Source organism: Pipistrellus kuhlii, unplaced genomic scaffold (assembly GCF_014108245.1).
Source record: "Pipistrellus kuhlii isolate mPipKuh1 unplaced genomic scaffold, mPipKuh1.p scaffold_m20_p_18, whole genome shotgun sequence".
Classification (NCBI taxonomy): domain Eukaryota; kingdom Metazoa; phylum Chordata; class Mammalia; order Chiroptera; family Vespertilionidae; genus Pipistrellus; species Pipistrellus kuhlii.
The window spans coordinates 8,119,107-8,128,107 of record NW_023425493.1 but is presented as its reverse complement, the minus strand read 5'-3'; positions in this window follow the sequence as shown (position 1 = coordinate 8,128,107).

The following is a 9,001-nucleotide window of genomic DNA, read 5'->3' as shown; positions in this document are numbered from 1 at the left end:
TGCCTCCTGCACACACACACACACACACACACTGGGAATCCAGCTCTCAACCCAGGCATGTTCCCTTGACTGGAATCCAACCTGGGACCCTTGAGTCTGCAGGTCGATGCTCTATCCACTGAGTCAGACCAGCTAGGGCTAAACCTTCCTTCTTTAATTCTTTGAGACTTGGGGATTGTTTACTCTGGAAGCAAACCTAGCTCCTCCCAACTAACACACACTGGGAGGGGCCATCTTGAGTGCTGAGTAACTTTGAAGGCACCTGTGGGTGCTGGTTCATTTCCTCCCCTGAGACGGGGCTGGCCATGCTGGACCTCTTCTGGAGGCCATGCTCCAGATACAGGACCTTTGAGAGTGCAGTCCACATCCTCTCTGACTGACTTTTTCTGATGAAAAACTTTTCTGTACCCATTCCTATCTTTCTCCAAAAAAATTGCTGCCTCAGCAAATGTATTCACAATTCTCTCTCAAAGAAGTATGAAGAAGACACAATATAATCATTATTTTGAGACATATTCTTATTTCCATTGCCACCTTCATCCTGGACCATCTTTTTCCCAGGGCGTTGCCTGGAACATCTCTGAAACCCCTCTTGTTTCCTGCATCCTTGCTTGGCCTGATTTGTTGAGTCCATGACAAAAACTTGCATGGTTTCCTGTGTCACCTCTATCACACTCATTGCAGAGGAAAGAGGCTCCATGGTGTGAGGCTCGGTAGCAGCATTAGGAGAACAAGCCTTCATCGTACTTCTTTTCTAGCCTCACTCGAGTCCTAGGCAGGGTTTACCCATGTCTCTAGAAAGAATGCATGGGGTGCACACCCATCCCAGTCTCTTACTCCACGTTCTCTGTGATTTTAGCTTGTGTAGTCTACACAAAGACCATATAAACCACAACAACAAAATGACAAAAAGTGAGTACTTTCATGGGCCACAGCCTTGATCAATTCTTTGTAAGTTGAATCTATCCCACATATAATGAGTCCAGCAAGGTGCGTGGGGTTGATAACTTGACATAACTGCCACCTCTCTGCACCTTAGCTGAACAAACTGCAATCAAATTACAAGGGTGTTTGGATTGTTTTAGCTGCAAAAACAAAATTAAGTTACCTAGACAGCTATCTATAAACAAGGATTCTTCTGGGTAATCTTTCTGGTATGGTTCAGACTCAGCTAATCTCTGTTAGACTGTGGCATGTGTCTGTGTCAGTTGATGAGCTACCTGAGGACTGACTAGTCCTGATGGCCTCACCCACATGTCTGGCAACTGGCTGGCTATCAGCTGGGACAAAGAAGGAGCGTCTATCTTCCATCCCCCTACAGGTAAGTCTAGACTTAGTCATAGGATGGTGGTCACAAAGTTCCAAGAACAAGTCCTAATACCTCAAGAGAATTACAAGGCTCTGGTTGCTTCGTATTTGCCATTTTGTCCATGACCAAAGCAAATCACAAGGCAGCTTAAACTCAAGGAAAGACTGAAGAAAGACTCCACCTTTAATGAGAGGTATGATTAAGAAGGTGGACACATCTGTAGACGTATCCAAGGCCTTTTCTGGCCATTTGCCATTAGAGGGTAGTCTTCACCTCAGGCCTCAGGTTTCCTCTGAATAACTTTCTAATGATACATGGTGAAACCACCCAGTATACTAATCCTAGCCCTCCAACACCCTTCAGAAGCCTGAGTCACTCCTGCGTCATCTCTTCTCCACTTTAGCTCTGTTATCTGTAACACTGAACAGCTGCTCTCTATGGCTTGGGATAAAAGTTTATTATTTTTGTGTATAATATAGGAATGATTTCAAATCAGGCACTCAAGATTTAAAATTTTGGTAACTCATCATTTCTACGTGCATTTTTAAGAGCTGGAGAAATTAGAGGCCTAAATTATTCTAATTTCTATTATGTCTTCTCTTCGAGCCCTGGCATTCCTGCAGTATTTCATATCTTAGCCATAGATAAATATCCTCCCACCTTGTACCTAGCATTGCATTCTTTGCACATTTTTCCTTATGCCTTCCTGATTCTAAGGCATAAAAATGTCAAATACACCCCTAAATCATGAAACCATGAGCGTATCTGTTAACATTTGTTGACATTTGCATTGGAGAAGATCTAGAATTGAATTATATAATATGGTAGCCATTAGCCAAATGTGGTTATTGAACACTTGAAATGTAGCTAGTTTAACTTTAGATGTGTATAAATAATAAAATACATCCTATATCTTGAAGATATAAAGAAAACCCTATTATCATATTAATAACTTTTATATTGATTGCATGTTAAAATGAGAATATTTTGCAAACTTGGGTTAAATAAAATATATTATTAAAATTTATTTTACTTGTTTATTTTTACTTTTATTAATGTAACTGCTTGAAAATTACATGGTTTACTTTATGGCTTTCAGAATTTAATCTGGCAATTTATGGAAAATAAATGTAAAATGTTTATATAAATATCATACACATTGTATTTTAGTATATTTGAGGACAACGAACATTTTTGAAGATAAAGAAGATTATTACACAATGAGAAAGAGATCAATTCATCAATAAGACATGTAAATTCTAACTACTAATATTTATGCCCCTAATAAAAGAACTTCAAAATACATGTAGCAAAAATTGACCTAAAGCATGGAACAGACTGTGGAATCTCAGAGGGAAGGCAGAGATAGGTGGGTGGGAAGAGATCAACCAAAAACCTTGTATGCATGCTTACATAATCTATGATAGTAGGTGGAGGAGGCCTGGGGCAGAGGAAAGGGGCAGGCTATAAGGGGGTCAATGTGAAGAAAAAAGGGGACATATGTAACACATTCAATAATAAGAATTTTATTTTTTAAAAAAACTAAAAGCAGGAAAAAATAGACAAATTCACAATTATAGTTGGAAATTTTCATACCCTTTTCTCAATAATTGATAGAACAAGTGAACAGAAAACCAGGAAGTTTAGAATTTATAGGAACATTACTAACAACCAACGTGATCTAATTGACATTTATAGGAAATGCCACTCAATAGCAGCAAAAATACAACGTTTTCCAGTTCAAATTGACCATTTAGCAAGATACCACATTCTCAGCTATGAAACATGTACCAATAAGTTTTTGAGAGCATTTACATTATATGCAATATCTTATCTGTTCACACTGTATTGTTAGACATCTGTAACAAGGTTATTTGAAAAATCCTCCAAATACTTGGAAATTAAATAACATAGTTCTAAATAACCCATGGCTTTAAGAAAATAAGAAATATTTTGTACTGCCTAGCAGTGTGGTTCAATGGTTGAGCACCAGCCAATGAACCAGGAGGTTCGATTCCCAGTCAGAGCACATACTCAGATTGTAGGTTCAATCCCCAATAGGGGCATGCAGGAGGCGAACTGGTAATCAGTGTTACTGTCTCTTTCTTCTCTCTCTGCCTTGCCCTCTATATAAAAATAAAAATTTAAAAATTTAAAAAAATTTTTAAAAAGAAAAGAAATACAGGTTCAGTTAAGGCAGTAGTCGGCAAACTCATTAGTCAGCAGAGCCCAATATCAACAGTACAAAGATTGAAATTTCTTTTGAGAGCCAAATTTTTTAAACTCAAACTTCTTCTACTGCCACTTCTTCAAAATAGACTCGTCCAGGTCATATTTTGTGGAAGAACCACACTCAAGGAGCCAAAGAGTTGCATGTGGCTCTCGAGCAGCGGTTTGCCAACCTCTGGTCTAAACTACCTTCTCTTCATTAATTGAGCACTTCATTCTTGCTTTCCTGGGACTCTGAGTATCAGCAACTACCTACCTCACCATGTGGGCTGGCCGGACATAAAAGACAGGTCAGAACCGTGAGGAGACACAGAACTGGAGAGCTGCTCCCTGATGCAGGCCTCATGAGCTTAACTGGAGTTACAGCAAATTCCTGAAAAGTCCGGGTCACTGCTGAGCTCTTGTGCTACAAAGAAGCTGACGGAAGAGGGTAGAATTAGAATCATCTGAGTCAAAAGACACCTGACACCTAAAACCTCTATTCTAATGTGAAGGCCCCGTGCCAGGAGCACACAGCCCCTGGGGATATTTAGAAGTGTAATCCCAATGTTTTGTTTTCTGGTAAGAATGGAAGTTGCTTTCTAGAAATGTAAATGATTCACTTTTGAGCAATAAGACAAAGGATGGAATAAAAGAACACTCTGGTTCTGAGTAGGCGGGCTCACCAAATCTCAAAGAAAGTCTAGTGGAGTCTGGAAATTAGTGCGAAAGAAAGTCATTTCTGAGAAGCACTTCCTATTAGGAAAAGGTGTGCCTTCAGTTATGAGTTTGGACTGCCAACAGCAGCATGAAATTAAAACATAAACAACAAAACAAAAAATGATGAAGTAAGCCAAGTACGATGATTGAAATTTCTTTTGAGAGCCAAATTTTTTAAACTTTGGTAGGTAGGTACATTGTTATTAACTTAATTAGGGTACTCCTAAGATGGCCTTTGCTAAAAACTCGAGGGGCCAAAGAGCCCCAAGTGGCTCTGGAGCCGCAGTTTGCCGACTACTGAATTACACTTTGGTGCCATGCTAATCTGTTAGAAGAGGAAACAGTGGTACCTGCTCCACTGAAAATCATGCACCAGACAGTGAAGTGGTTGGGAGTGGTAACTACCCTGTTTCCCAGAAAATAAGACAGTGTCTTATATTAATTTTTGCTCCCAAAGATGCACTAGGTCTTATTTTCAGGGGATGTCTTATTTTTCCATGAAGAAGAATATGGTACACATTTATTGTTAAATGAAAATAAAGGAAATTTATTACCTGTATATGGTATGGTAGTACGGTAGTTGTCAACACAAACCAGACAAACAGTGAATCCTACAGTATCAAATTTACTCATTTATTCAATGACAATCATGTCGTCATCTTCTGGAACATCATCATAACAATCCAATTCCTGAATTTCCTGGTGAATTTCTTGTGACTTCATTTTTTTCTTTCAGAATCAGTGGACCAAATCTCTCATGTTTAGCCTAGGGGGGCCTTATTTTTGGGGGGATGCCTTATATTTCACTCAGAAGGAAACCTGTAAGTAGGTCTTATTTTCGGAGGATGTCTTATTTTCGGGGAAACACGGTAGAAAGAGAGGAAGGTTTCACAAGATCTTGAGAGTATTTGGAATGTGTTAGATCAGCCAAATGACACATCCAGTCGGAATTATGTCTCTGATAAAAGCAGCAAGACAAGTGTTTACCTGCATATTTTTTACCTTTCATGGGAAGTAATACTTGAAGATACGCTGATGTTGATTAAGACAGTTTTGGGAAAACTGTCCTGAAAATGACCTGCCTACTGAGCTCAAACTCCAAAGTGCTTATCTCTTACCAGAAATAACTGGATAAACGATGATGTAATACTGATTGCAGCACAATTAAATTTCAACCTTCCTGGAGAGAAAGGAAAGCAAATAAATACACCATGAATTTGTCCAACTTCAGAAAGAGAATCTATAATATTAGAAAAAACAAGAAATTTAAACATTCATTAAAAGACCACTTTTAATTATTCCTTCCAAGTAATAAGCACTTTCTATAAATGCTTCCATTTAATCTTACCATAATCCTATGATTTTTGTATCCCTTCTCAAACATGGTTAAGTAACACTTGCCCAAAGACTTGTAAACAATACGGAGCTGAGCCAGGATCTGAACCAGATATTACTCTCCACTATAAACCCAGTCCTTTTTAAATAATGTGAGTAATTGTCAAAAAAAAAAAAAAAAAAAAAGATAACTTGATCATGAAATGGAGGGTAGGAAATTGGGGAAAAGAGCTAGAAAACAGAAGCATTAACTTCCTTTTTCAAGTCATGAAAGGAAATAATCAAGAACTACTGAATGAATTGATATTGACATTGATCTTATTTAATACTATACAGTTTTATCACATCCAAAGGTTTGTGTATCCACCACCACAGTGGAATCACAGAACAGTTCCATAACCACAAGGATGCCTCGGGTTGCCTTTTTATAACCACAGCACCTCCATCCTGGCCATCGCCCCATCCCTAACCCCTGGCAACCACTTGTCTGGCTTCTATTTCAAAAGTGTTAGATAAATAGAATAATACAGTAGGGAATCTTTTGAGATTAGGCTGGATTTTTTTTTTAATTTGGCATAATTCCTTTAACATCCATTCAAGTTTTTGTATCTGTCAATAGTCTATTCAACTGCTAGGAGTGTTCCACTGTATGAATGTACCATAGTGTTTTAGCTACTCATCTTGAGGTGACATCTACACTGTTTCTGTGGGGGGTTTTAAATTAGAATCATTGAGTGTTTTTTTTAAATTATTGATTTGAAAGATAGATAGATAGAGAGAGAGAGAGAGAGAGAGAGAGAGAGAGAGAGAGAGAGAGACTTATTCCACTTATTTATGCATTCATTGGTTGTTTTTTTTATGTGCCTTGACTGGGGATCAAACCTGTAACCTTGTTGATTCGGGATGACACTCTAACCAACTGAACTACCCAACCAGGGCTGGCTATTTCTAATTTTTAACTTGTATGAATAGAGGTGATAAGAACATTTACATACAGGTTTTTGTATGAATGTAAGTTTTCATCTCTCTGGGTTAAACAAAAGGGATGCAATTGGTGGGGCATGTGGGGGTTACATGTTTATGTTTTTAAGAAACTATCATGTTGTTTTCAGAGAGGCTGGCCATTTTACATTTCTACCAGCAATGTCAAAGGACTCAGTTTGTCCACACCCTAGCCAGCATTTGGTATTAGCATTTTTAACTCTGGCCATTCTATAATATTAGGTGTATAGTGCTATCTTGTTACCTTGATTTGCATTTTCCTAATGGCTAATGATGTTAAACGTCTTTTCATATGTTTATTTTCCATTGACATATTCTTTTCAGTAAAGTATCTGTTTGTGACTTTTGCCTGGTTCCTGATCGGATTGTTAGCTTTCCCGTTGAGTTTTGGGTTACCTGTTCCAGATAGTAGATATATGGTTTGAAAGTATTTTCTTCCAGATGGTAGCTTGTCTTTCATCCTCTTCATATCATATTTTGCAGAGCAAAAGCTTTTAATTCTAATGATGTCTAACTTATCAATTTTTCCTTTAACAAATGATGCAAGTCTAGAAACCCTTTGCCGAGCCATATATTCCAAGGTTTTTCTCAAATATTTTTCTAAAATTGCTATAGTTTTACACTTTACATCTCAGATCCCATAAAATTCTCCTGTGCTTTCTAAAAAAATTTTTTTGCATTTTGTGCTTTACAATTAAGTCTAGGTCTCATTTTGAGTTAATTTTTCGAAAAGATGTGAAGTTTAAGATTCGTTTTTGCCTGCAATGTCCAGTTGTTCTAGCACTGTTTGTCAGAGGGGCTTGCTTTCCTTCGTTGATTTGCTTTTGCTTTTGGCAAAGGTCAGCATGAGGCCAGTGTTGTAAGGTGATGCTCAGAAGGGAGAACCAGGGTTTCCAGAAATTCCCTGAGGCTTTTTCGCAGATAAAAATCATCTCAGCAGTGTATCTACCCACCGTGAAGATCCTGAAGTCCGGAAACTTGACCTCTGTCTAACCTGGAAAAAGTGCCTGCTCTCTCAGCTCTTTGTCCAGACCTTGATGACTTCCTTCTTTTGTTTTTTTGGTTAATCCTCACCCAGGGATATTTTCCTATTTTTATAGAGATAGTGGAAGGGAGGGGTGGAGACACAGAGAGAAAAACAACAATGTGAGAGAGAAGCATCTATTGGTTGCTTCCTGCATGCACTCTGACCTGGGGGCTTTGAAATTCATTCCACTGTGGTGGTATATTTCATCCTGTAACATACCCCAGTTAATGTATCCCCTCTACCACACATGAGCATTTGGGTAGTTTCTAGTCTGGGACCATTGCAGATACGGCTGCTGCAAACCTTCTACTACAGGTCTGTTGTGGGAGTGGAACAGGTGTGTGCATTTTGGGGAGGTAATACCTAGGCGTGAAATTGCTAGATCATAAAGTAAGTACATGTCCAGCTTTCATACTTACTGCTAACAAATTTGCCAAGGCAGTAGGATGAATTTATACTTTCACCAACAATGGGTAATGGACACAGATAATCAATAAAATCAAAGTGCTATATATGATGCAATGTAAAATAAGTGGTTTTGTGGACTGGCTTCTTTTACATAGCATAATGTTCTCAAAGTTCATCCATGCTGTAGCATGTGTCAGCACTTCATTGCCTTTTATGTCTGAATAATATTCTATTGTATGAGTATACCACTCTAGTACATTCATTTATCAGTTGGGGCTGTTATGAGTAATGCTCTTGTGAACATTCGTGTATATGTGTTTGTATGAAGATATGCTTTCAATTATCATGGGAATGTTACTAGGCGTGAATTGCTAGATCATATGGTAACTCTAATATTTTGAAGAACTGATGTACTTTTTCCCCAGCAACTAAAACATTTTACATTACCATCAGCAATATATGAGTTTCTTCACATCCTCCCCAATACACGTTATTTTCCCTTTTAGAAATACCAGTATATATATAGTCATCCTAGTGTGTGGGAAGTGTTATATCACTGTGGTTTGGATTTGTGTTTCCCTAATGACTAATGATACTGAATATTTTTTCATGTGCTTCTTAGCCATTTCTACATCTTCTTTGGAAACTTTAATGATGTCTTTAAATACATAGAAATTATTATTTTAATTTTGCACAATTTATAACATTTTTTACAATGTGCTTCTTATGTTGTTTATATACTAAATATTTTCTGAACTCAAAATCATAAATATATTTTCCTATGTGTGTTATTTATTTTAAATATATTTCTATTGATTTCAGAGAGTAAAGGAGAGGGAAAGTGAGAGAAACATCAATGATGAGAGAATCATTGATTGGCTGCCTGCTGCATATCCCTTCCTAGGGATCAAGCCTGCAACCCTGGCATGTACCCTTGGCCAGAATCAAACCCCAGACCCTTCAGTCCATGGCCATCATTCTATCCATTGAGC